The sequence below is a fragment of the Mauremys reevesii genome, linkage group 1, assembly GCF_016161935.1.
Source record: "Mauremys reevesii isolate NIE-2019 linkage group 1, ASM1616193v1, whole genome shotgun sequence".
Lineage (NCBI taxonomy): Eukaryota > Metazoa > Chordata > Testudines > Geoemydidae > Mauremys > Mauremys reevesii.
Window position 1 is genome coordinate 94383656 of NC_052623.1, and position 27381 is coordinate 94411036.

Below are 27381 nucleotides of genomic sequence, written 5' to 3' on the forward strand. Positions count from 1 at the left end.
TGAGAATCAAATTCTTCAACCAGGAAACAATGTAGGGGCAGATCCTCAGCTGGTGGCAATTAAGCTATGTATCCTTAAGGTCTCGGTCAGAGTGAAAGCTCTTAAACAAGCTACATATTCGGTGCTGGGGATGAACACATTATAGTGAAGTGAGACCAGGTTCCATGTATATACAAATGACCAGGAACCAAATCTGGCCCTTTCCTTTTCTTTTTATTGAAATTGTGGAGGAGAGTTACTACAGATTCCTAGAACAGTAATTCCTGCTGCTCTGCAGCCCAGTTGAGAGGGAGAGAGGTGATGTAGGAGTTCAGCAAAGCATATGATGGCATGATATTTTCTCCTTAATAAATTAGCTAGTAAAAATACATTAAACTTCAGTCCCTTCTAAAAAAGCTAAAGCATTTTCAATATCTAAATATTCTGCATTTCATAACTGCAATATCCTTAAGTTTATTACTAAGTATTGACTTGTGGCCATATGGTCTCTCTAAACATTAACATTCTTTTGAATAACTCATTAATGCAATAAGAAATTAAGGGCCTATAATATAATTTTATGATTATTTTTAAATTAAATTATTAATGAGCAATATATATATATACACACACACACAGAGCGAGAGAGCGCGCAAGTGTTCAACAATAAAGAGTACTTTTTTTAATGAAAAAAATAAATATTCACCACACACATAAACAACTTTGAGCAAGGTTCTGCTCTCATGTACACTGACTTTATGTTAGCGTAGTTTATTTGGGCCTGATTCTACAATGAATTCCTCCTTGCAGAACAATTTTTAGACCCGTTCATGTGAGTGTAAAAGGGTATTCAATCTCTCTGCAGCTTTCAAGAGAGTTGACCAAAAGGTGCTTCTGATATAGCTGGAGTAGATGGAAAAGTACTACAATTACTCCTCTGCAATAGGTTCTAGAAAGGGGTGATAGGCAACTTTTACTTCTTCCCAAAACTTTTAATCTGCAAAGCTCCTCTAGTATGTATATCATCTCATCAGTATTTACATGAGACTACTTGGAAAGGTGGTGAGACACAGCAAACATTGCGGACAACAAAATGATGACACCCAGCTGTATGTCTCATATCTTAAAGTCATTACCAATGACATGACAATATCTAGAAGAGATCAGCATCTGGAAACATAAGAACCAGAGGAAATTCAGTCTGGTTCTGTTACCAGTGCAAGCGCTCAGTCTTGATTTTTAAAGCAATAAACACCCAGCCCAGCCATATCAGCAACTACATCTCCATCCACAACCCAACAAGACTCTGGAATGCTAAGAGACAGAGTAGTTTAGAATCCAGAATGAAGTACACATGAGCCAGAGATGAAGCATTTTCTATCAATGAAGTTGTTCTTGGAACAAACTTCCAGAGGAGATTAGAATAATCCAAAATCTAACCATGTTTAGGGTACACCACAAAACTTTCCTTTCTGATGAAGCATTCTTACCAGAATACCCCCCTCCATCTCCCCCCACAATGGAAGTAACATTATCAGTTAGTATATGTTAAGGTTGAAATGCATCTTCCAATAACAGCATTTCTGACTTGTTCTTACCTTTGCCAAATTTTACATCCTTCAACTCAACCCAAACGTTTGTAAGGTTTCAGTAAAATCCACAGTCATATATTTTTACTTCTACACATTCAAAAATCAATCCACTTTTTCCATATATTCCAATCAAATATTTAGGCATGTGTAACTCAAAAGATTTTATTCAAACTAGGCTTGTTCTGCAGATCAGCATGTAAGACTGATTGGTTTCAAAGGGGTGTTCTAAAGGTCATTTCAATTAATGAGAGAGGCAAGGAAACAAACTTGAAAATAAGAAAGTGATAAAATGGGAAGATTAAATAGAAGATGAATCAACATTTTTGCACCATGTAAAGACATAAACTAGAAATTAAAATATAATGAGCAAATGTGTGAAAGTGGAAATAAATACATTATATAGAATAACTGACAGTAAATGGCAGGAACTGCAACATGTATTCTATAGAGATAAACACAGAAAAATAACCAATAATTGTATAAGATGACTCTAACCTAAAATAAAACATTTAAGTTGTCTAGTGCCAATGACTGAATATGTTGTCTTGTCTTTTGCATGTAAAATGAGCACTCGATTTTCAAAAGATTTCTAGCGTAATTATAAAGCTAGAAACAGATTGCTGATATTACTCCTCTGTGATGGGACTCCTTGCTGCTGAAATTGCAAAGAGTTTCTGTTAAAAAGTTAATTGAAAACACAGCTGGATACCATTCCCAGTTTAAGCAGAGAACCTCAGTGCATAAAAATATGTTCAAATATTCAAACTGTGTCACAAATCACTAAAGGAAGCACATGGGGATTATGGCTTCACCCTGTTGTTCATAGGTATTGTGGCACACCTGGCCTAGAATAATCACACACTATGCCTTCCTATACCACTGAAACATTTATAGTCATGATCTGTTCACTTTGAAATACACAATAGTGAGACCCTTCAGTAATTACTCTTATTTTGAGAAATAATTTTTGTAATTTCTAACTTCTGAATATTCAACATTATAAACTTATAAATATTCACATACATTTTATACTAAGTTTTCCTGTATTCAAGAATAAAAATAAGAGGAAAAAGAGAGAGGAAAAGAGCAATGGGATATATTTTCTGAAAGAGATCCGATCTCCCTTTTTGAATTATAAAAATCAGACCACATTTGCCCCTATAAAACAAATTGTACAAACCTGAGAATTTGTGCCTCTAACTAAATGATTTTCAAGATTGCACCCGAAAAGGGTGCTTGCTTGAAGAGTTGAAATTCAAAAAGAAATACTGATGATCTTTTGGTAAAATCTTGATGGAAAAGTCCAACTCCGATTTTTTTTTAAATTTCAACTTCAGAAACCTGTAGAGAATAAGCATATTTTTTTTTTTAATTCTAGCAGAAAAGATAGCTGGTACAATTGAAATCTCTTAAGCAAGACTAATGCCCTTCTCTACATGAAGTATTTGTATAGTGCCAAACAATGTAGGACATATTATTCAGGTAGTCTGATGCAAAGATCAAAGATCATTGTTTTCTATATCCACATGCTCATTAATGAGATTAACACATTTAATGCTTCTAACTTAATGGAAAATTATTGTTTCAGGTGAATGATTCTAACAGCTAACCTGCACCACTAGCAAATATGTAATGCTCCTCAACTTCCATTGGCCTCACTAAGCCACCAGAGGATTGGTAGCTTGTCCTTGCACAATGTCTGATCATTTTCACCACTAGGTGCTCCTGCTGTCTTTGTGGGACTGGTCTGCTTCTTATTAGCTATCGTTATGTTACTAAGGAACGAGGAAAGGGATTAAATTAATGGTATTTCAAATGTCACTGGCACCCAAGTCATTTTAAAAAACTTACGCCCAACAGAAAAAGATAGAGAAAGAAAGTGAATATAATTTGAAAGTAATGATGTCTTTGTAAGAATAACTATTGCTAATGAGTACATAAAGAACTACTTTGAAAATTAGAATACATACCATATTTTCTTTGATGACTAAGATTCACAGAAACATTTATCTAAGTCAATGTAGGGAGTATTGGAAGGAAGAGAAAGATAACTAAAGATGTTATGTTTCATCATGGCAGACAAAGAGAGTAAGATTTTTAAAAAACATACAAATACACTTGCTGTAAGGTTGCAATGTAAGACTACATTATTTCTGAAAATCCAGAACAACCAAAAACTGAAAAAAGAGAAACAAAGAAACAACAACAACACAAACACACAAAACCTCAGGCTGCTCCCTAAAATAGAGACACAACCTACCCCACTTTGTTTTAAACTATCTCCAAACTAATTCTGCTCACATGCTTTGCTACAGAGTCCTGTAACCTGCAAAGAGGATACAGAACCTCCCACCTCACTATTAAACCAAAGGCCTGCAATTGTAATAGTCCTCAACACACCACACTTCTACCCAGTAACTTCCTTAATGAATAAATAACAATAAACATGAAATTACAAGGTTAACCTTAAGGGAGGTCTTGCTGCAGCCAGGGAAGAAAAGTAACACCTGGACTTTGTCTTGTTCCTTACGTATACTATTTGGAACATGCCCAGCAAGACCACTCTCCCTCTCACAGCCATCATCTTTCAGCACCACCTCCTCCTTCTGAAGCAACATTCTGTAACCATACTGAGCTATTATGTCGTAACAATTGATCAATGTGCCTTTTCATTCTCTTTCCTTTTACCTCTACCAAATATGTCACCCCATATTTGCTTTGCTATCATTTCCCCCCCACACACTTCATCTTTCCCTATGTAATTTCATATCAACATTGTTTGCCCGAGGCAGAAAAACCTGTGAGGTTAATGGTTTCTATCTTTTGTCAAGTGCTCTCAGTCTAAGTAAACCAACACTAGTATATAACTGATGTCTTAAAACAGAACTTCGCTGGAGTCTCCTGAGTTCTGGATTGTTAGGTAGACTAAGCTTTGCATTTTTCTTTCAATTCTCCTACTCTGTCACTACACTCCAATCCAATTTAAGCTTATATAGCTAGTTTCTGCCCATTAATGGCAGGGCCATTTCCTTCAATTACAATTAGCTCTAATGATGAACAGATGCCTTTAGAAGTTACACTGATAGGGAGATTGCTTAATACCCCAGTCTGTCCTTTAGTATAATTCTGTAAGGACACATGAGTTTTTCTTCATCTTACCTCAGAAAAATACATATTTGTATAGCCCTTCAGAAATCATGGACATTGTCACGCCCATATTTATTTCATTTTCAATATCATCATGTACATTTATGGGAATAAAGGGAAACAAGAAGACTTTTTATCAATACATTAGAAGCAAGAGGAAGACGAAAGACAGGGTAGGCCCACTGCTCAGTGGGGAGGAAGAAACAGTAACAGGAAACTTGGAAATGGCAAAGATGCTTAATGACTTCTTTGTTTCAATCTTCACCGAGAAGTCTGAAGGAATGCCTAACATAGTGAATGCCAATGGGAATTGGGTAGGTTTGGAAAATAAAATAAAAAAAGAAGTTAAAAATCTCTTAGAAAAGTTAGATGCCTGCAAGTCACCAGGGCCTGATGAAATGCATCCTAGAATACTCAAGGAGCTAACAGAGGAGGTATCTGAGCCTCTAGCTATTAGCTTTGGAAAATCATGGGAGACAGGAGAGATTCCAGAAGACTGGAAAAGGGCAAACATAGTGCCCATCTACAAAAAGGGAAATAAAAACAACCAGGAAACTACAGACCAGTTAGTTTAACTTCCGTGCTCCACTTAGGAAGGAACAATCAGTTTCACACATACAGAATGGGAAGAGACCAGGGGCAGCTCCAGGCACCAGCATGCCAAGCACGTGCCTGGGGCAGCAAGCTATGGGGGGCGCTCTGCCGGTCGCTGCAAGGGTGGCAGGTATGTTGCCTTCGGCAGCATGCCTGGGGAGGGTCCGCTGGTCCCACGGCTTCAGCGGACCTCCCACAGGCGTGCTGCTGAATCTGCGGGACCGCGGACCTCTCGCAGGCAAGCCGCCAAAGGCAGCCTGCCTGCCATGCTTGGGGTGGCAAAATACCTAGAGCCGCCCCTGGAAGAGACTGTCTAGGAAGCAGTACGGCAGAAAGGGATCTAGGGGTTATAGTGGACCACAAGTTAAATATGAGTCAACAGTGTGATGCTGTTGCAAAAAAAGCAAATGTGATTCTGGGATGCATTAACAGGTGTGTTTTGAGCAAGATACGAGGAGTCATTCTTCCTCTCTACTCTGCGCTGGTCAGGCCTCAGCTGGAGTATTGTGTCTAGTTCTGGGCACTGCATTTCAAGAAAGATGTAGAGAAATTGGAGAGGGTCCAGAGAAGAGCAACAAGAATGATTAAAGGTCTAGAGAACATGACCTATGAAGGAAGGCTGAAAGAATTGGGTTTGTTTAGCTTGAAAAAGAGAATACTGAGAGAGGACATGATAGCAGTTTTCAGGTATCTAAAAGGGTGTCATAAGGAGGTGGGAGAAAAGTTGTTCATCTTAGCCTCTAAGGATAGAACAAGAAACAATGGGCTTAAACTGCAGCAAGGGAGGTTTAGGTTGGACATTAGGAAAAAGATCCTGTCAGGGTGGTTAAACATTGGAATAAACTGCCTAGGGAGGTTGTGGAATCTCCATCTCTGGAGATATTTAAGAGTAGGTTAGATAAATGTCTATCAGGGATGGTCTAGACAGTATTTGGTCCTGCCATGAGGGCAGGGGACTGGACTCGATGACCTCTCAAGGTCCCTTACAGTCCTAGAGTCTATGAATTTATATCAACATAAACTGGGGAATGCATGTCTGTTCATTCTCCAAATTGTACAGTTCATATCACAGAAACTTTCATCCAGTGAAAATTCTGCTTCTGAGCCCAACATAACTAGTTTGGTGTCTCCTGCTTGAAGACACTGATGGCTTCCTCTCACTATATCTTTCAGTGTGCTGTGGTGCGCTGTGGCAAACCCAGGCAGCATATTCCCTCTTATTGTACCCTTCGCACTGCACCTTCTTAAAAAAACCCTTCTCCTGCCGATATGATGAGGGGTGCTGGAACAATTTTTATAGTGGGGGGTGCTGATGATGGAAACCATATATTTGGTGTTTATTATTACTACTTTAAGCCAGGGGGTGCGGCAGCAGCCCTAGTTTCAATGTTACTGAGTGTGATGCCCTTAAACAGTGGAAACATCACTTCCTCCAATTTCTTTTGATTTTTTGACGATTGTTTACTTATGTTATCATCTTCTTCAACCCTTGCTGACAAATCTTTTTCAGATTTGGCATACTGGGGCCTGTTTCATTTCAAATTTTGGCACATTTTTCTTTGTGTATTAAGAATAATCTCCACAGCTCCGTCTAGTGACAGTTCTTTGTTTTATCACAGTATTTATCACACTCTCTTTTAATTCATATTTTAAGCCAAACAAAATTAATACAAGAGCCTCTTCCAGAAAGTTAACAAAACTATGAGTAATAGTTTTTTTCGGGCTTGTCAAAAATTCTGAGATTTTTTTTCCTTTTATTTGATTTCTTAGATGAAACATATTATTCTGTTTTAAAAAATAAAATAAAAATAAAAAACCCTCCAGTAGGTACATCATGTTTCTTTAGAATCTTTATTATGACCTTACATTCCAGCTTACCACATTCTTGTGGAAAACATAAATTTTAAAACGTATTAAATGTGGTTTTACCCACAAATGTTAGGAAAACATCCCTCTGATTCTCATTATGTTCTATAGCATTTTACATAAAAAGACTGCTCAAGTCCCTGAGTATGTGTTGCAATTTCTTCCTCTTTTTCATTATATGGGAAATATCCATATTATCATATGCAGCCATTTTATCTTTACTCTCTTTTGTAAAAATGTATATAATTATTTATTTATTTTACATTTTATAATAATTTTATAACTATTTAAATTATTTTTTTCATAATTCCCCTTTTTCAACCACTTTTCTCTGTTATGTTTCATGGAATAGAAATAGAGAAGGGAAATAAAAAATGACATCTCTTGCATCATAACACGATTTCATTTCTGAGAATTTAGAACAATAACATAAGATCTGAAAAATAGAGCAAGAGGAAAAATCAGGCTGCTCCCTAAAACAGAAAGGCACATGTTGTTCAAGATGTTTGCAAACTGATTCTGCTCACACTTTGCCTCATGGACTCTTAGCCTGCATATAACTCCCAGACCCCCACCTCCACCCCACTTTTAAAGTGATAGCCTGCAATTCCAACACAGTTCTCAGTACACCACAGTGGAGAACACAGAATTATGAGCCAATACTCAGAACTGTTGCTAGTAGTCTCCATTTCTCCACACTGTTATTCTTAGTTGTTTTGTTTTCTTTGTCACATGAACCATCATTTACTTTTCCAGATAGTGTTTCAACACTGACATCCCCTGGTATCCGCTGAGTGACAACTGTGCTAGCTGGTGGAAAGATCAGATTAGTTTGTCCAAACTTTATTGATTGAACTGTGTATAAAATAGATTTTAGTAGCACTTGATATGGAATTGGAAGCACTTATAATGAAGTTCCATGTGGAATAATTAGGAAACATTTGCTGTAGTCTCAAAATTAAAACAATACATTGTCTTTGTGAACAGCAAAGATGCAATATAGTCACACAGGCTCTGATCCCGCAGACTACTTATGAATGTGCTTCACTTTAAGCAGTTCCATTGGCTTAGACCTAAGCACATGCTGAAGTGCTTTGTTGGATCAGAGCACCCTTTAAAAGTTCCACCAATTAGAAAGATGCTACCCGTTCTAAAGCAATTTCCCACTTGAAATGTAGGGAAAAGCTCTGGAAATGGAGAAATTTTAAGTGTATCCACAGTCAGTTATATGTACAGTAAATGGTGTATTTTAATTAAAATGAATAGAATAGAGAGTACTTGCACCAAACTGACAAATCACAACTGATGGAACTATTTTCTACAGTAAAATGCCTGACCCGCTCAATCTACTCACTCTTGGTCTAAAACACTTCTGAATGTAGAAAATTATAATTCTGCTTTGCTGACAACAGAATCAGTAAGAGTCATGTTAGAACGAAAGAAACAGAGCCCAGTAACAAAAAGCCAGCCAACACATCTACCTAGACATGGGGTTCCCAAACTTGGTTTGTGGCTTGTTCAGGATAAGCCCCTGGAAGGCCGCGAGATGCTTTGTTTACCTGAGCTTCTGCAGGTATGGCTGCTCGCAGCTCCCAGTGGCTGCGGTGAGCTGTGGGAAGCAGTGTGGGCCAAGCCACCGCTTCCCGCAGCTTTCGTTGGCTGGGAACGGTGAACCACAGCCACTGGGAGCTGCAGGTGGCCATACCTGCAGATGCTCATCTCGCAGCCTTCCAGGGGCTTATCCTGAACAAGCCACGAACCAAGTTTGGGAACCCCTGACCTAGACTAAGGGCAAGTCTACACTATAGCACTACGCCGATGCAGCAGCACCAATGCAACTCCACTGCTTAGCACGTCTTGTGAAGACACGCTATGTCGATGGGAGAGCACTCTCCCATGAGCATAATTACTCCACCACAGCGACATAGCACTGGTATGGACAGCGCAAAACTTGTAGGGAGGGGGGTTTCACACTTGTGAGCGACGTAAATTATATCAATTTAGGCTGCAGTGGAGAACTGCTCTGTGTATGGGCCATTCACACACCTAAAAACATGGAGGCCTTCAGGAGGGGCCACCTCAACACAGATTCCTGTCCTTTATGGCTGGTGAAGAATGGTTCCCAAGATAAATGAAATCACCAAGGCCTCCTTCAGAGGTCACCGCTGAAAAATTCCTTACTATTCTCCTTAATGTCTCACTCTCCTCCTCAACTTCCATCCCATCTCTTTTATTTCTTTCCTCTCTAAGCTCATTGAACTGACTGCCACGAGCCAAGTGGAAACCCCTCCCCCCTCTTTTGAGAACCAAGGAAGGAGCACTTGGGAACTCTTTTCTGTGGGGTATCCTCAAGCCCTTTCACCCCACACTCCAGGGAATAGCAGAGAAGAAAACAAAGGAAATCTGTTGCCACCAGCTAATTAAACAACATATGCACAAACCTCTTAGGACACAAAAACCGATTCCTGTTCTTAAAAAAGGTAAATTTTATTAAAAATAAAATGAAAGAAAATATATCTGGAACTTAGGCTATTGCTAGATTTAAAAAAAGAGCAAATATAATAATTAAGCATCGATAATGGTTTTCTTGAGGTCCAGCTTAAAGGTTATAAGCAAAACAAAAGCACCTGGGGTTACCACAGAGGAGTCCACAAGACTTACAGGAATAAAAGAAATAAACCTAATCATGTCTTCCCAGACATTCCCTGATCTACTTACATATCTGGGGTTCCAGATAAGTAGATTCGAGGTATTATTGAATGATTTTTCATACCTGTTTTTTTAAGCTTCTTACAACATTGCTGCTCTGTGTCTCTGCATGCAGTCAGACTTGTTAACCCTTTACAGGTAAAGCAAGTAGAGAACAGCTACCAAGAGGGATTGTATAGCTAACTGACTGGCTGGGTGTCCATAAAAGGAAGCTACCTCCCTTCATTTACCACAGCTGCCCAGCTCATATCCATTCAGAATGCTTCTGTAAAGATAATTTTTCTAGCCAATTAGTTTGATCATGTAACCACACTGCCTCTATCATATCACATGTAAACTCTTTGTCTTCATCTCCAGGTCCCTTCCTGTCCTGTCCCCTCTCTACTTGTCTCATATAGTATCTGAAGGTCAATCTGATTAGTCAATAATGCAAGTCTATCACCCCCTTGCTAAATTTTCAAAGAAGGATCCTTGTGCTTTCCCCCATGTTACCCAAAACACTTGGTAGGAGACCCCCAGTAAACATCTAGAAAGCTATATCATTTTCTACCTTGAAAGTCTCCTTTTGTTGTGCTGCCTACAAAAAACTTGAACGTGGTTAGACCTCTGGTGTGCTGAGTCAAATCCCTTTCATAGTGACAAATATTGTCTCATTGTTTCCTTGTGCTCCTTAATATATTTGTCTGTACCTATCTGTGGCTGATGGTATTATATTTAGATTATAAAACTGTATAGGGCAGGAACTTTCTTTTTATTCTGTGTTTGTACAGTGCCTAGCATAATGGGGTCCTGGTCCATGACTGGGGAGTTTGGGTGATACAATAATACACATAATAAATAATACTGATTCAGTTGTCTGGTCCATGGTGGGGAAAACATACAAACAGAATGAACTCATTACACTTTAGTTCATGAATTTTCAAATTATCTCCTCCTCCTCCTTCTCTCGCCCATATTTATAACACACTAATATATCTCAGCATCATGTACTATACATATCGTTATATACGTCTATAATACAGGATGCTGAGGTCAGTGGTTTTGTTGTTGTTGTTGTTTTATTTCCTCCCACATGAATGGCAGATGAAGAACCTGAAAAAAATTAAGTTTGTTTCTTTTTAAACTGACTAGATTGAATGTTGACAGCACGCCCATAAATCTGCTTTTCCAGCCTTTAATGAGTTAGCGCAAATATTTAATTATATTTTAACACAATTTTTGTGACAATTATTCTTAAATTTCAGAAATCTTTTTTAAGGGTTTTAAACAGAATATACTAACCTCTGAATATACCTTCTAGAATGCTAACTCCCATTTATGCTTTATCCACAAAAATATGCTTCCTTGAGGAAGCAATGACCTCCATTGAGGTTTACCCTGGAACAAGAAAGTCAAACTTACTAATAATTCAGAAGTAGAAGGAATCGAAATATTCTTTTCATGATTATTTCAAATCTCAGTAATATAAGATTTTTAACCATTTCCTGTCTGTGGCTAATTGGGTGTGCAAAATAGTTGCTTTATAGCCAGACTAAATACTGCTTGGTACCTCAGACTCCTCTACATTCTGTCCACCAGCTATGCACACATACACACACGCACACACACACACACTACTTGAATAGTAAGTAACATAGTGAAAACTATCTAATATCAGTTAAAGAACAAGTCCTGTTTTTTTCTGCTTTCAACACTATACAACATTGAAATCTTTGCTAACTTTTTGTTAATAGTTATATTTCATGAAACCAGAAAAAAATAATGAAACTTGCAATGAGGTTTGACTCAACTCAGAGAAAGAAACCTCAAAATCTGAATGAGAATACTTAATGAGATATAAGATACTTAACTCATCCAATGGGTATCTAACATCACAATACAAACGGTCTGGTCCAGCAGCTCCTATTCAGCCAATGGGAGGTTTGCCAGAGTCAGAGCTCTGGGATCAGTCCCATGACAGGTACAATTATATGTTTTTTGGACACATTGTAAAAGCCAGGCATGATGATCTGCTATAACATCCTTTGAGGGGGTGGGATTAGTCAGACACCAACTCTTCTGCTGTCACATACTGTCGATGCATCTCTGCTTTCAGTATAATTGAAACGGAGGAGGAATATGTATATCTAACAAAAGGGGAAGAATGTGCGCATCTAACACAGGAAGTGGGTGTTCTTTGACAAAACACACAAGTTACTTATGTTCTCTACAGAAATTTAGCAAAAATATGTGGGTTAGTTATATCTGTCCCTTTGCAGTTCTAATTTCTATTATAAATATAGGACACTATTCATTCCTTTCAGCCTCAGTCATCATATTTGTCAAATAGACTGTCATATACACCAGTGTGGATTATAATGCATATCAGGAACTTATTTTTGGATGCATATAATGGACATTTATCAGAAACCTGAAACCTACTTTACACAGGTCATCTGTGACATTCGCTAAGTGAGGTGACTTACATTTGACAAAGTCAATGATCATCTACCTGGTAAGTTTTAGATAGGAAAAATAGGGTGAAATCTTTGCTCCATTTACTGCAGTTAGAGTTATCTTTAACTCATTATTTTAGATGTCACATAAAATTACTTATAATCTAGTACACACAGATACTTTAACTGGGTCCCTCACCTACTGACTCAATTAATTCCATGCTACCATGGATCAGGATTCCAGGATTCCATGAATCCCGAAATGTATACACTATGGGCCAGGGAACATGGAAAAATCCCAGATCTGCAATTTCACCTTTTTGTCAGAGGTCACAGAAGGTTAACAGACATTTTTATTGGATTATATCCATTCAAGTGCTTTTTCATGGCTTTAAAGGGTGACAATATCCAAAATATATAGTAGTTTTTCTTTTCAGCTCCTGTGGGCAGGGAATATATTTTTTGTTATGTGTATTTACAGGACTTAGCAAATGGAGTCAATGATTATTAATTAAATTAAATTAAATGAATTAAAGATAGCCCTAGCCCAAATGAGGCTACCTGGGAGGCCTTCAATTTGGAAAAATGAGGGTCACCAGCTCTGTGATTTTAGCAAAAAGAATCCATAAATATTTTTATCATGTGGATGATCACAAAAATTACATTAATTTCACTGGCACATGCTGCCAGCTAAGAGACAGCATAGCATTTGTCTGAGCATTTGAATGTAAGTGACAAAACAAGGCTATAAGAAAGTGACCTCCTCCCACACACTGCCAGGAAAGCATTTCTACATTGCTTTTAAACATGCAGCAGCATTTCTATGTCCTTATAATATTAATATAACTTGTCTATTGGCTTTACAGTGTTTAATGTAGGGTAAAATTACTTCATCTTATTTTTACTGTAACTTCAAAAATCATAAACAGTGTTAACAGGAGGCTGAAAATCTGCATATTTTTGACTGAGGAATTGATGATTAAGATGAAAGCATCATTTTATTGATCACACACCACACTCGTCCATTAAAATAATAAAACAAAATAATGCTGTAACATTAAAATATCAGAGCTCACCGAACGGGAATAAGTGCACTGATGCTGATAACCCATCTATCTGAGTAGTGACTGCTGTCAACTGTTATATCATGCTGATAATGGACACAATTCAAAAGGGTTAGAAGAGCCCCCAAAATGTCAGTGCTTATCCACGTTAGGGAAGAGTGAATTGGTTTGAATGAACTAACATCCCATCCAAAGCCTCAATCACATTTTGAAATAAGCATTTATGAAGTGTCTGTGCCTTTTTTTTGTGAACTGCCAATTTTCTAACAAGGCCAACTAGTGCGCGTATACACACAGAAAAGGGAACTTTCAACAAAAATGTTAAAATGTACAAGAAACTCTTGGCCTCCTTTTCAAAGTCCTACACAACACTGCTCACACCTACATATCATTTCTTACCACTAATGCAGCTTGCCTCACCACTGCTTCTTTTATCTCTCTAAATATTTTCCATACTTCCTACTCTGCTTGTAACTCCCTGCCTAACTCAGCATGCCACCATCCACTCTCTTTATTTTCACATTCTTTCCTCAAATTCCCTTCTTCCAGGAAGCCCATAAATGCAAACTCCCACCCACCCATCAGCAAAAAAATTTTAAGATGACATTTCCTTTTGATTTTGCTGCATGTTTTAGGTTGACTGTTTAAATTGTTAGTCCTCTTGAACAGAGACGAGGAGTAAGTCTACATTTAAAAAGCTGCAGGGGCACAGCTACAACAGTGCAGAGCTTTAGTCAAGAAACTACTACGCTGACGGGAGAGCTTCTCCTATTGGTGTAGTTAATCCACCTCTACAAAAGGCGGTAGCTATGTCAATAGGAGAAGCTCCATGTAGCACGTCTGCACTGGGGGTTGGGTCAGTATAACTGCATCGCTCAGGGGTGTGGATTTTTCACACCCCTGAGCACCATAGTTATACCGATGTAAGTTTATAGTGTAGACCTGGCCTCGGTCTTCTTCTGAGGGCTGTCTTCTGTGTCTTGCTTTCAGGACTTAATAAATTAATCAATGAATAAGCAAATAAATAATATTTTCCATAGCCAATGTAAGTGATAAGATGGTGAAGGAACTGCAAAAAGGCCGCGTTTGGGGGTTTAAGTTGGTCTGTAATTAGGTACAGTAGAGACAGAAGTAGCCACAAAAACTGGTAGCAAAATACAAAAGAATTCCAGAAATTCTGATCTAAACATAATTCACTGAAATACCCAATGAACGAGAGGGTTATTTTCCAACTCTTTGTTGTACTGTTCAAGAACTTTTCCTTCTATCACTCCATATGCTCTGTGAATTCATTCTTTATTATCTGATCCAAGACTTCATCTACTGGCCTAATTATCTATATATCGCATTAGAGCTCTGAACAATGTCAAGTGGCTGCCAGACTTCTTTTTCTCAAAGAATGACTATACACATCATAGGGTCTCCATCTTCTTGCTTCTAACCACTTCCAGGCATTACTGCTTCCCAAAAAGGCAAAGCCCCTCTATAACTTCTCAAAGACATAAAATGATACATAAAGGTTTTCTGGTATTGTAGTGCTAACAATAATAATCCCTTAGCATTATACACATGAAGCTAAGTTACTCACCAGAAACTAAAATTCTGATATTTGCTACCATATGTTCACACTTTCAGGCTCTGATTCTGATCTTTCTTCCACAGGCATAAATCAGAAATAACTTAATTGAAGGCAGTGGTGTTACTGGTGTAAAACTGGTGTAGCTGACATGAGATTCAATCCCTGGACTGTGAATGGGAGCCGAACAAGCAATTTTGTTTAGGAGAGCCCCTCATAATATGGAATACAATTTGGTTGTGCTTCTAAAAATGATTTCCAAATCATTTCAGAGGTATGTTTTATTGTTTTGCTAAATGTGATTTGTATGCACTGAGAAAAATGTTTAGGGTATTAAAAATTGACAGCTATATCTTCATTTAGTGTAAATCAGTATAGCTCTATTGACATCAGTGGAGCTAAACCAGCCAGTTTACACCAGCTGAGAACCTGGGCCTCCAACCATAGAATATGTCACCATGTAATGTAGAATTTTACAAAAAGTCAAATGCTTTAAAAGCAATGAACCAAACTCATTCTTGGTTTTAGCAGGCAGAAATGCTCATGGAGTTCTGAATGAAACATTGAGTATGTGACCCAAGGAGTGTTATCTACCAGAGCCTTCAGGCAGCCTGAGATGAGGGAACTGCCCTGTTCATTGAAACGGAGTTTAATTCCAAGGTCCACTGCTCTGTGGGGCCCTCCCTACATCAGCCCAGCAGAGGAATCAACATGTAGTAAGAGATGAAAAATGTGCAATGCGCTAAGTAATCTCCTGCTGTCACCCTTGCTCCCCACCTCCCCTTGTAGGTGACTCTTTTTGCATCTCCTGTTGTTTCTGAAAATGACATCTGCTGCCTTTCTTTTGTGTGGAAAAGGGGGCTCACGTTGATCTCCTCTGCTGCTGTGGGCTCCATTTCCTTATACCTGATTGTGGTAGGCAGAGCCTCTCTTGGGGGTCACACTCAGGAAATTTCAGATTCTTTTCCCCCCTTTCCAAGGTCTTTGTGAATTTTGTTAGATCTTTGTGGGCAGTGGAGGTTTGCCAACTGTTGCCCTCTCAGATCCTCTGTAGCAGGAATCAGGTCCTTCCGAGGCACAGGAGCTTTCTTCCTGCTTCCTGAATCCAGCTCTGCTTTTTAAATGTGCTTCCTCCAGCTGAAGCAGGCTTTCCTGGTGTGTCTATTTGGTAGGCATTGAGCTCACAGGAGCTTGTTAGCCTTCTCCTGATTGTGATTGGGGGACAGAAGTAGGGTGCCCTATCATGCTAATATATTCTTGGAAGAAGCAGAATAAGATTATTTTTACTTTTCTCATCAAACACTAGACAGTCTCATGCTCCAGATCTGTACTGAGCATTTCCTCTGAAATTCAGTCTGTACTAAATATTGCCTTTTGGGGCTCATTCTGTTTTGTAGGGTTTTATTCTCTTTTAATAAGCTACATTCCTTATCATGTAGTATGCTGCCTGGTCAGACTAAAATGTAAATTAAAGTAGCTCTGGGAGATTTCAAGTACTTTCCTGAGTAATGGCTTTGAAGCATCCTTCACGTTTAATTAAATACAATTCTTTATCATGTTTTAACCACATTGTTCCCAATGAAAATCCCTTAAGGTAGAGCGCTATTTTCTGGTTACATCTAATAATGATGAAGTGGAATAGCATCTAGCATTATGGTGTAACCCTAGCAAAAGTAAATATCTTTGAATTCAAATCATGTTGTCTTTCATTCTTTTGTAAGATAAGTAACTCTCTAATGCACCTGATTTGCATGATTAAATCTCAGATCATAAACAGGGAATGTGCCAAGGGAATACATTCTGCAACTGACCATGAATCTAGAGTAAAGATAATGGGTGAAATCCTGACCCTTTTGAAGTCAGTAGCAGCATTGGCATTGGCTTCAATAGGGTCAAGATTTTACCCAGTGTTTCAAATCATCACACACCTAAAAAGAGTTTTTAATAATAATAAAAATCTATATTTGAAAAGGTAGTGCACATGAAAATTCCTGACTAAGTACACAAATGATATACATGACTGTTGTCTAAATACCTAGATATGAAAGGAAGAAACAGATGTAGAGGTAACTTATTAACGATATCCTGGATTGTACCTCTTTTTTTTTTAATGATTGCAGCCATAAAAGTATTTTTGTTGTGTTCCCAATCTGATCTTCTTGGACTATTTAGAATGGATGGATAGCTAGGTGCCCACTATAGCCCCTTGCATTATGCCTTAGTGACTAGATCACATTACATGTGTTCCCAATCTTACAGTTTGCTTAGCTCACCAACACCTAAAATGTTCCGTGTGTGCTACTGTTTAGGGTGTCTCCACAAAGCTGAGCCTGCACTAGATCTGGTTCTTTTCCTGTGAAGAAGAGTTGTAACACTTTCACTCTAAAAGTCTATCTGCCTCTAGGGAAACTGAGGAAGAAATTCTCTATGAAAGTGCAAATTGGTGAGAGAAAAACCTGCACTTTTATGTGATTATGATATATTGTGTGCCAAGTATGCCTTGTGAGATATCATTTGAAAACTCATAACCTACTGCACATTATTATCCTGGTAAAAGATGTTTGGTAACTTTATATGTAAAGGTATGACACTCTACTGTATAAAAATTATTTACTGTAACATGTTACAAAGTTAGAAAAGCTGGCTCAAACTACTTTTTTCAGAGACAAAAGAACAACGGCATAATAGCTAGGTGCTAAGAGGCCATTACTTGCTTAATCAGAAATTCACCGGCAGGGGAGTGGTAAACATGAAATTTGCAGTTCACCTGAAGGACAGTTGGCAGTTTACGTGAGCCATGGAACTGCCTGAATCCATGACCCAACAAAGACTTATGCAGTACAAAGGGCCAGATTATAAAAAGGAGAGACAATAACCCCCTCATCACCTATCCTCCCCTATCTCTACTCATTAAACTGGAGAGAGTGGTCCTAGTTTGAAGGCTTTCCAGTTAATATGGACTACTGAAGGTTTTTTTGGGTGAGAGAAACTTTTTAGTTTTCAAATCTTATTTAGCTTGGTAGATTGAGGAATTTTATGGCAGTTTTATCTGTTTATTTCTTTTGTACCCAGTTCTGACTTGTATATCTTACCATTTATAATCACTTAAAATCTTTCTGTCTCTAGTTAATGATTTTTTTAATTGTTTTATCTAAACTAGTGTATTTGAGTTGAAGATTTTTGGGAATCTCTACTCAGGTTAACAAAGCCTGGTTCATAATAATTTCCGTTGATAAAATGATGGATTATTAATGAACTTGCATTGTTCAGTACCGTGCTGGACAATAAAAGGCACATATTTCTCTGGGTGCAAGGCTGCAGCTAAGAATTTGCAGGTGTTACCATGCGTGTAATTCATGAGTGAGTGGAAAAGCATTCATGTAACTTTTCTGGGAATGACTTTATATGGTAATGGCTGCATGTGAGCCGAGCCTGGGGAGGCTGCTTTTCACAAGCAAAGCAGTGTAAAAGGCAGCTTGGGCTGGAGAGTTAAAGGCAACATAGAAGTTCAACAGTCCAGAATGTACCCCAGAGAATGTCACACACTTCAACTCCGAAGGTCCAGCTGCCTCTAGGGAGACTGAGGTAGAAATTCTCTATGGAATTGCAAATTGGTGAGAGAAAAACCTGCAAAACCCTCATCTGTAATGCTTGTGCAAAAATCCACCTCTTCATCTAGCCATTCCTAGATATACTGGATTTTATGGGACTGTGGAAGGGGTGTCCATGTTTCAGCTGATGAGGCCAAGGTCACTACTACTGAAGAGATTCCTTTCCTTGGGGGAGGATTGCCACAGCTCTTCTGGGAACAAAGAACAGTGGGAGGTGAGTAAGGTGAATCACTCAAGTTGTGAAACACCTTCAGAGAGATGGGGTGCTTTGCATACACTGGTTGAAATTGGATTTCCCAGAGACCAACAGACAAAGTGAGGGCTTTTGACTTAAAAAGGCCTAATTTAAACTTACTCAAGGCTTTCTGTCCGATCCACAAATGGACATGAACTTTTGTCCAAAGAATCCCCAATCCTGCTCAAGGGGTGGACAGATTTTGACCTGCTTATATATCATAAGAATAATAGGTGACCTCTGGTAAGTTTTAGCATGCATATAGGAGTATTTTTTATGGTTTTTTTTCTGTAATGCTTTTTACCTTAAGAATAAATGTGCTTGCTTGGAAGAGTTTGCAGTAATTTGTAACTTCTGGCAGTATACTGGACATACCCATCAGAGAGAAAGAAAAGTACAGATGCTGGCCATTAGGTAAACTGGATTGCTGGGGACATCACAGTATAAGTTAGGGAGCTGTTCAGCCTTAAATCCCGCAGCTCAGAAGGGAGTGAAGCCAGGGTCCGTACTCAGAGACAAGTAATGGCTTCAGACCTAAGATCTGACTGGGAAGAGGACCTGAAAAGGACCATAGAAGATGTGTGTGATGGGGATTAACCACCACCACTTGCAAGGCAAGGAAAAGGACCTGATTAGGCATGCTGTGCACCTGAGGGTGGGGTTGGGAGAGAAGACCTAATTCAGGGGTCAGCAACCTCTGGCATGCGACTCCCCCTGGCGGGCCAGGTCAGTTTGTTTACCTGCCATGTTGGCAGGTTCGGCCGATTGGAGCTCCCGCTGGCCACGGTTTGCCATCCCAGGCCAATGGGGGCGGCGCAAAATGCCTTGGGCCGTGGGATGTGCTGGCCGTGGCTTCCCGCCTCCCACATTGGCCTGGGATGGCAAACCGCGGCCAGTGGGAGTTGCGGTCCGCCGAACCTGCCGACGTGGCAGGTAAACAAACTGTCCCAGCCCGCCAGGGTGCTTACCCTGGCGAGCCGCATGCCAGAGGTTGCCGACCCCTGACCTAATTAGATAGAGGAGGCAGAAATAAATCATATAAGCAGACTGAGGGATTTCAGCTGTGGGATACTGTGGATGATACAGGTCTGTCTGATTGAGAGGTGTCCTGCACTAGGGTCTATAAGGGTAAGGGAACTGAAGTCAAGCCAAGAGGGACAGGTGACCATTTATTTAAAGTTGTACCCCTCAAGGAGACCAAATTCTTGTGTGATTTGGCCAAGGACTGAGCCACAGAAGACCCAGTGAGGCAGTCCAGAGAAGGTAGCAGCCACCAGAGGGAGTACAAGAGGCAAAGTCCCCTGCAATGCAATGTTTGGACACGAGGAGGTAAAGATGTGCACTTTCAGGGAGGCACAAGTGCAGTTATCCTGAAATTGTGATAATCCTGACATACAGCAATGTCTTACATTATTGGTGGCAAACACACAGTTTTTTTTCTGCTTTGGGTAAGGGGTCTGAGAATGGGACATATCTAGGGGAGGCAGCATTAGTGCAATTAGCCTGTGACCATAACTCACCTACTTTCTCTAAGAGCTTGTCCCTGAGCAGTAGAAATCCAGTGTATGTGGGGACTCTGATGTTCAAAAATGGAACACATGTCCAGTGTTTTGTGGTTCTACAAATATGCTCCTGTCATTGAGTACTTCCATTTATTATCGTTTTTTTAATGCATAAGCACAAAGCAGTTCGGAATTTGGTCCTACATATGACTTTGATAAACAAAAGCTAACATACTTGTTTTCCAGGGGAAAAAAAACAACAACAACAAAAATACCTTCACTAAATATTTTGTGGGAATTAATTTGCCTTACATTACTTCTAAAAATCTACAAATAACTCCCCAAATATGTCTTAGTGCCAGACTCCTTTTCTGAATGCTTCTTGTCTGTTGTTTGTTGGTACTCAATCATGCCAAAACTGAACGTAGCAGGAAAGTTTGTTTCAGTTGCTCTTTTGACAAATTGACATGTGTGTATTTTTTAAAAAGTCAGTAATTTCACAGATCCCCCTGTTTAATTACTGACATAGAAAGAGGAACTTCATTGCCACTAAAAATGCCAGTCACTGACTAGAAGCTAATTTTAAATACCTGCTACTATATAGATCTATATCTAGATAGACTTCATTGTGTTGTTGTGGCTAGCACAAGTTTTCTGTCAGATCTAGCCTCTCTATTCATAAATGGAAAAAAACAAGAGTCCAGTTGTGCCATTTGAGAACAGCTGGTAGCAAATGGCAGTGTGAGGCTGTATCGCAACAGGGGGAACTTTGGGAACGCTGTCTTAGGGAGCCAAAATGTCACAGTTGTGTTGTTTAAATTGTCCAAAGTGGGTGAAAGGTAACAAAAGAATATTCTGACTGTTCTATAAAACTGTTTGTTTATAACAATAAACAAGAGATGGAGATAAATGGGGACAAAATGTATATTTTTAAATTAAATGATTAATCATCTTCAGGGCACCTGATAAGGTCATGGGTTGTCATAAAAACAAGCTCAGGTTTTCCAGAAACAAAAGGAAGTACCTATATTTGGAATCATTAGATATATTTGTGATTAGATAATGTTAATAGGGTGAGATGATTATGACTTCCTGAAGTCAGTTCATAAATTTCTTAAATTAAGTTAAACTGGTGGCCTGAGCAGAAAAGCTTGCAGGAAAAGGAGGGAACTCTACTGTTGTGGCTTCCACTACATTCTGAGGCCCTGAGAACTACCATCCCACTGTTGGGCCTTTATTGTTTTGATCTCAAAAACAGTCCTGACCAGACTGGGCCAGAAGGAAGAAACCAGATGACATGAGTATCTCCACTGAGTTCAGCAAAATGAAGAGCAATATCTGCAAAGTGAACCTCAGCTTCTCGCTATCTCCCCTCTTGAAAGTCATTTTTCCTTTCCCACCTTATTTTACCCATTCCTGTCTTCCTCTTCAAATCTTCTGTCCCTAATCTGCCTGGATTAACTAATCAAGAAAAAAGCACCAGAGGAAATAATTGAAGTCAAGCTCAAATGACCCAAACACGGATAAAAGTTTGTCATGCTGGCTTCGGTAATAAAACTGGCAGCTGTGCTTGGAATTTCCCAGCAGTTAGGTTGCAAGCAAGAAAGACATTATAACACAGGCTGTATCTTATCTTTGCTATTCTCTTTTCTTCCTCATTTTTGTGAGTGTATCTTTTTTTTTAATCTTAAAAGGAACAGGATCAAACTTCAAGAGCAACTCAACACCATCTAATCTGACTTCCTCTTTTCCTCAGGAAGAACTTTCAACATTGTCTCTAATATCATCTAAAATACTGTCAAGCTTGGGAGTTTTCCCTGCAAGGACTGTACATCAGGGGTTCTCAAACTGTGGGTTGGGACCCCAAAGTGGGTTGTGACCCCATTTTAATGGGGTCACCAGGGCTGGTGTTAGACTTGCTGAGGCCCGGGGTCAAAGCCTGAGCCCCACCTCTCAAGGTCAAAGCCCAACGTCTTCAGTTCTGGATGGTGGGGCTGAGGTTACAGGCCCCCCTTTTGGGGCTGAAGCCCTTGGGCTCTGGCTTTGTGCCCTCTTCCCCAGGGTGATGGGGCTCAGGGGGGCTCAGGCTTTGGTCCCCACTCTTGGGGTCATGTAGCAATTTTTGTTGTCAAAAGGGGGTTGCAATGCAATGAAGGTTAAGAATCCCTCTGCTACACAACTATAATGAAAACAAATGGGACGTTATTAAAATGTAGTTTTACTTAACCAAATCGCTACAGCATGCCCACAACTCTCATGCCCACAACTCTTCATGCTTATTACTACACCAGTTTGTGGATCATAGATTACTCCCCCTCGCAAGATTTGTGCATAAAGTGGGAGTGGAAATGGCTCTATCTCCTTTGTTAGTGTCTGTCTGTTATGGAGAATAATTACTAGGCCTAGATTTTCTGCACCCCATATTTCTTTTCTCCTACACTAATTTATTGGAAAATTAATATTGTATGCTAGGCACATCAGCAGAGTCAAATGAATCCCAGCTGCTATCTGACCACTTTTCTCAGTGAGCAGAAGTGTTGGAAAGGCATCCCTAGACAGGATGTGTGTCCTCCTACCTGGGTCCTAAACTGGCAACAGCCACTCGACAATAGCTATTAGCTGCTGCTCAGTTACTCACTCTTGTGACATGACTTCGGGATTGTGAAAATTACATCTCAATCCCAAAGGTCCTTCCAGAACTATTTTCTATGTCTGTAAAGAAAATAAGAGTTATTTGGTGGCAGTAAAATGTACTAAATGTTCTCTGTGATTAATTTTTTGTTAGAATTGTTTATATATATATATATATATATATATATATATATATATATATATATATATATATCTGCAGGAAGTAGCTGGGACACTATTATTATTGTTTGTTTGTTTGTTTTTAATGAAGCCTTTCTGTCTGTATTCTCTTCCTCATGCCTTTTCTCCTTCTCCATTATTGCTCTCACTTTCAGCCATTCCCTAAGGTCATAGTAAACTGTTTTGGAGAACTGAATATTTCTTTCAATGCTAATGCGTCATAATGTAAAAAGCACTTTAAAAATGAATGTTCTTGAAGAAAGCACCATTGATAGTTCCCTGAATGAAGGACTATTTGTACAGTCCTTGAAGATGAGTCAGTCCGTTTTCAGAAAACTCTGTCCCCTGGGTCTTTTTACTATATCATCTTCTATACTGTTGCAGCATTCCTATTAATCCCATCTGTGAGATTATATCCAGCATTGTTCTGCTGCCCTCTGCACCATATTTCAGCCTTTCATAACTTCAGCATAAAGCTTTTGGTTATTAGCTGCTTCTGACTAAATTCAGTGTTTCCAGAAGTGATCATATATACCTGTTGACTCCAATTAGCAAGTGTCTATTGAGAATCATACATCCAAACATCTTGAAAATCTGGTATGTTTTCAATGTGATGTGACAAGACTAAAATTCCAGACCTACAGTGAAAACCTAAACAAAGGTCTCAATTATGTCTAAAAAAGCTATGTGTGTGTGTGCAGAACCACACTGACTGAGAGGGCACTCCCATGTGAGGGGAGTTCACCTACTGCTACACCCCTTTGTGGACTTCAGTACATTGCCTCTTCCATCTTGGTCCCAGTCTCAGTGGGGATAGTGCAACTGTGCCTGTCCTTTATGCATGCATCTGAAGGTCACAGGAATACTCATTGTGCCCTTAACACAGCACACTGAAAAATCCACAACCACATAACATTCAAGAAGATGCTCATACATTTTTAACAAAGAAATTCTAATCCTTCATCTTGGATTTAATCATATTTTATTCTGAAAATTTGTAAGTAGGAATTTAAAACCTTTTTTTTTTGACTGACAATGCTCAGTATTCAGAAAAAAAAGACTGGAGTCAGGGGATCTGGAACCTATTGCCAGCTCTGCCAATGACCTGGACAAGTCACTACACCTCTCTATGCCTTAGTTTCTCCTTCTATTGTTTTGGTATAGTGTAAGCACTTTGGGACAGGACCTGTCTTGTCTTATGTGTTTATATACAGCACCTAACGTAACAGGGCCCTGAACTTGACTGGGCCCTGTAGGTGTGACTGTAATAAAATTGTCATTTAAAAAAAAATAATAATGGCTTGAGTGCATGTGTACAAGATAATATCCATAGCTTCTATTTTTATTTCTGAGTATCCCTATGGCATGCCTCAGTGTTATATCTGTGAATCAGAGAACCAATAATTAATTCAGCAACTCTAAAAAGTACTAACTCTATTTTACAGATAGTGAAATTGAGGCAGAGACAGGTGACATAACTTGCCCAAGAGAGACAAGGTGGGTGAGGTAATATCTTTTATTGGACCAACTTCTGTTGGCAAGAGAGACAAACTTTTGAGACACACAGACTGCTCTTTGGATTTGGGAAAAGTACTCCCAGCATCACAGCACAATGCAAGGTGGAACAGATTGTTTAGCATAAGAAGTTAGCTCATATTGTAAGGGACCATTCAAAGTAGAGCGGTCCATTAACACTTCTGCAATCATAGGACAAAAAGAGGGTGTTTGTGGATTACACATTGTTATAAAAAGCCTTAAATCCAGTGTCTCTGTTAAGTCCATGATCTTTAGTGTCTAGCAGAGTAATGAATTAAGGGTCCCAGGCTCCTCTTTTGAAAGTGCAGGGTTTTTTTGTCCTATGACTCCAGAGGTGTTAGTCAGCAACTCTACCTTGAATCTGTTCCAACTTGCATTTTTCTGTGAAAGTGCTGAAGAAGAGAGTCTGTGGGGCTTGGCTTTTTCTCTCTTCTCAGAAGAACTTCCAATAAAAAAAAAAAACTCACCACCCACCTTGTGTCTCTAATACAAGGATTGGCAACCTCTGGCACGCGGCTCACTGGGGTAAGCATCCTGGCGGGCCGAGCCAGTTTATTTACCTGCTGCCTCCGCAGGTTCGGCTGATCGTGGTTCCCACTGGCTGTGGTTGGCCGCTCCAGGCCAATGGGGGCTGCTGGAAGCGGCGCAGGCTGAGGGATGTGCTGACCCCAGCTTCCCGCCGCCCCCATTGGCCTGGAGTCGTGAATCACGGGCAGTGGGAGCCACGATTGGCCAAACCTACCAAAACGGCAGATAAATCTACTGGCCCAGCCCGCCAGGGTGTTTACCCTGGCGAACCACATGCCAGAGGTTGCCGACTCCTGCTCTAATACCTGTGACCAACACGGCTACAACTACACTGCATATAACTTGCTCAGAGCAAGGCATGGAATCAAGAACTCTAGGATCTACTCCTGTGTTCACTATAAACCTTGCTGATTTACCTGTGTTGAATAAATACCAAGGGTGATTATTGAATCTATGCCTTCCAGGGATAAATTATTGCATTGGGGACATCACCACAATCCACACTTGCCAAGGTACATCTAGTTTGTCTTCTTCTACTTTTTCTTCTACAGAAAACCAACTGGTTCCCTCTGAAGTGATATTATAAAAAAATTCCCCTGGGTAAGAATTTACAGAAAAAAAACCCATCACTACTGAAATAAGCTCATTTGTTTGTCACAAACTTAATTGGGTTTATTTTAAACTGTCATATAGGACCTAATGCTAGTTTCATTGTAATCCATTTCTCCATTCATTTCAGCTGGAGCAGGACCCAATTTACTGTTTGTTTGGAGCCGTGACATTCTATTTTTGACTGGCACTTCACCATGTTGCTAACTCATTAGCCAACTGGACTAAAAGACATTCTCGCTCATTTCCAGATGTAAGATAACTACCATTCACCATTTTTATGTTAGTAGACATCAGCATATTTTCATGGCATAAAATCACTTTTGATGCAGCATTTACTGCTTATTTTCATCTATAATTTTTAATGTAGCAAAAAAGCAAAAAGTTAATCTGCTACTGATATAATGACACAAAAACCCCTGCCTTCCATCCCCTTTTCCATGCATACAATCAACCCACTACAAAATATTTACTTTATGTGAAAAATCCTTTTGGCAAAACATACCATATATCACATCACATTGGTGGGGTGCCAAGATTGTGATCTGCCAAATTCCTTAAAATGTTCCCCCTAACAAGAATACAGTTACTTAGCAGCCTAGCTGAGATTAAACTATTTGCAGAGATTTGCAGACAAAACTCTTTGTGAAGCAGTGAAAATGTGTTTATCACTCAGAGTGTAATCTAAACATTTGGATTAAAATGTTTTAAAGTGAAATATAAAATCTATGGTGGGAATTCTCACAGCTGCACTCCTAATGGTTCTTAGATACTGATGAATGATTTCATCTCAGGTACTGAAAAAAAGTGTGTAAAGAGCTTTGAGGATATAAAGTGCTAGATTGGTGTGGCAGTATTGTATCATTACTGAAATATACATTACCATCATAAACTGTAATGTAAACATTGTGTTTGTAAAATTTTCTATCATGTTACTGCTTTGTATCATATTTTTGCATAATAAAATATATTTACTACATCTCCCAAAGAAACCAGAGCAGAGGAAAAAAACAGTATCTTGCAATTAAACTAATAGCAGAAGGGAAAGCTGACTTCCTTTCAGAATATTTCTAGCTATTTTAAACAAGTCTAGATACTAGAGTGATAGGTGATTTGGAAATGGATAGATAGGAAATATTCTAACTGAATTCCATAAAATTGAGACTTATCCCTATTTAAGTCAATTTGTTATAGCCTTTGACAGGGACAGAGTTTCACCCATTTTATTATCAGAATGAATGACACCTATGATCTAGGACCAGTTCCTCTGAAAAGCTGATTATTTTACACAAGATGGAGAGCACCCTCAATTGCCGCTAAATTCAATAGGCATTTAGGAAACTCAGCATCTTGCAGGAATGCTTACTACTTGCAGGGGAATTGATCCTATAATCATTGAAATTCGTGGCAAATCTTCCATTTACTAAATTCTGCAGGATGAAGGCAAGTGCCAAAATTAAAAAAAAAATGTGTTTCAGTATGGCCACATCCTCCAAAATTAGATGTCCATTTAATTTTAGATTACAATACCTCTGGCTCCAGGCCTGGTCAAAACCAGGAAATACAGAAGATCCTCAGCTATTGTAA

The 27381-nt window shown here is 39.1% G+C and overlaps 1 long non-coding RNA gene across 1 annotated transcript; it reads right to left on the reverse strand.

Moving 5' to 3' along the window:
• Positions 1–751: 751 nt before the first annotated feature.
• Positions 752–4173, reverse strand: LOC120399920. Its single transcript, XR_005595402.1, has 4 exons — positions 4037–4173; positions 3182–3346; positions 2752–2912; positions 752–882 (listed from the first exon to the last, which is right to left on the reverse strand). It is a non-coding gene; the product is annotated as an uncharacterized LOC120399920 (long non-coding RNA).
• Between the last annotated feature and the right edge of the window lie 23208 nt (positions 4174–27381).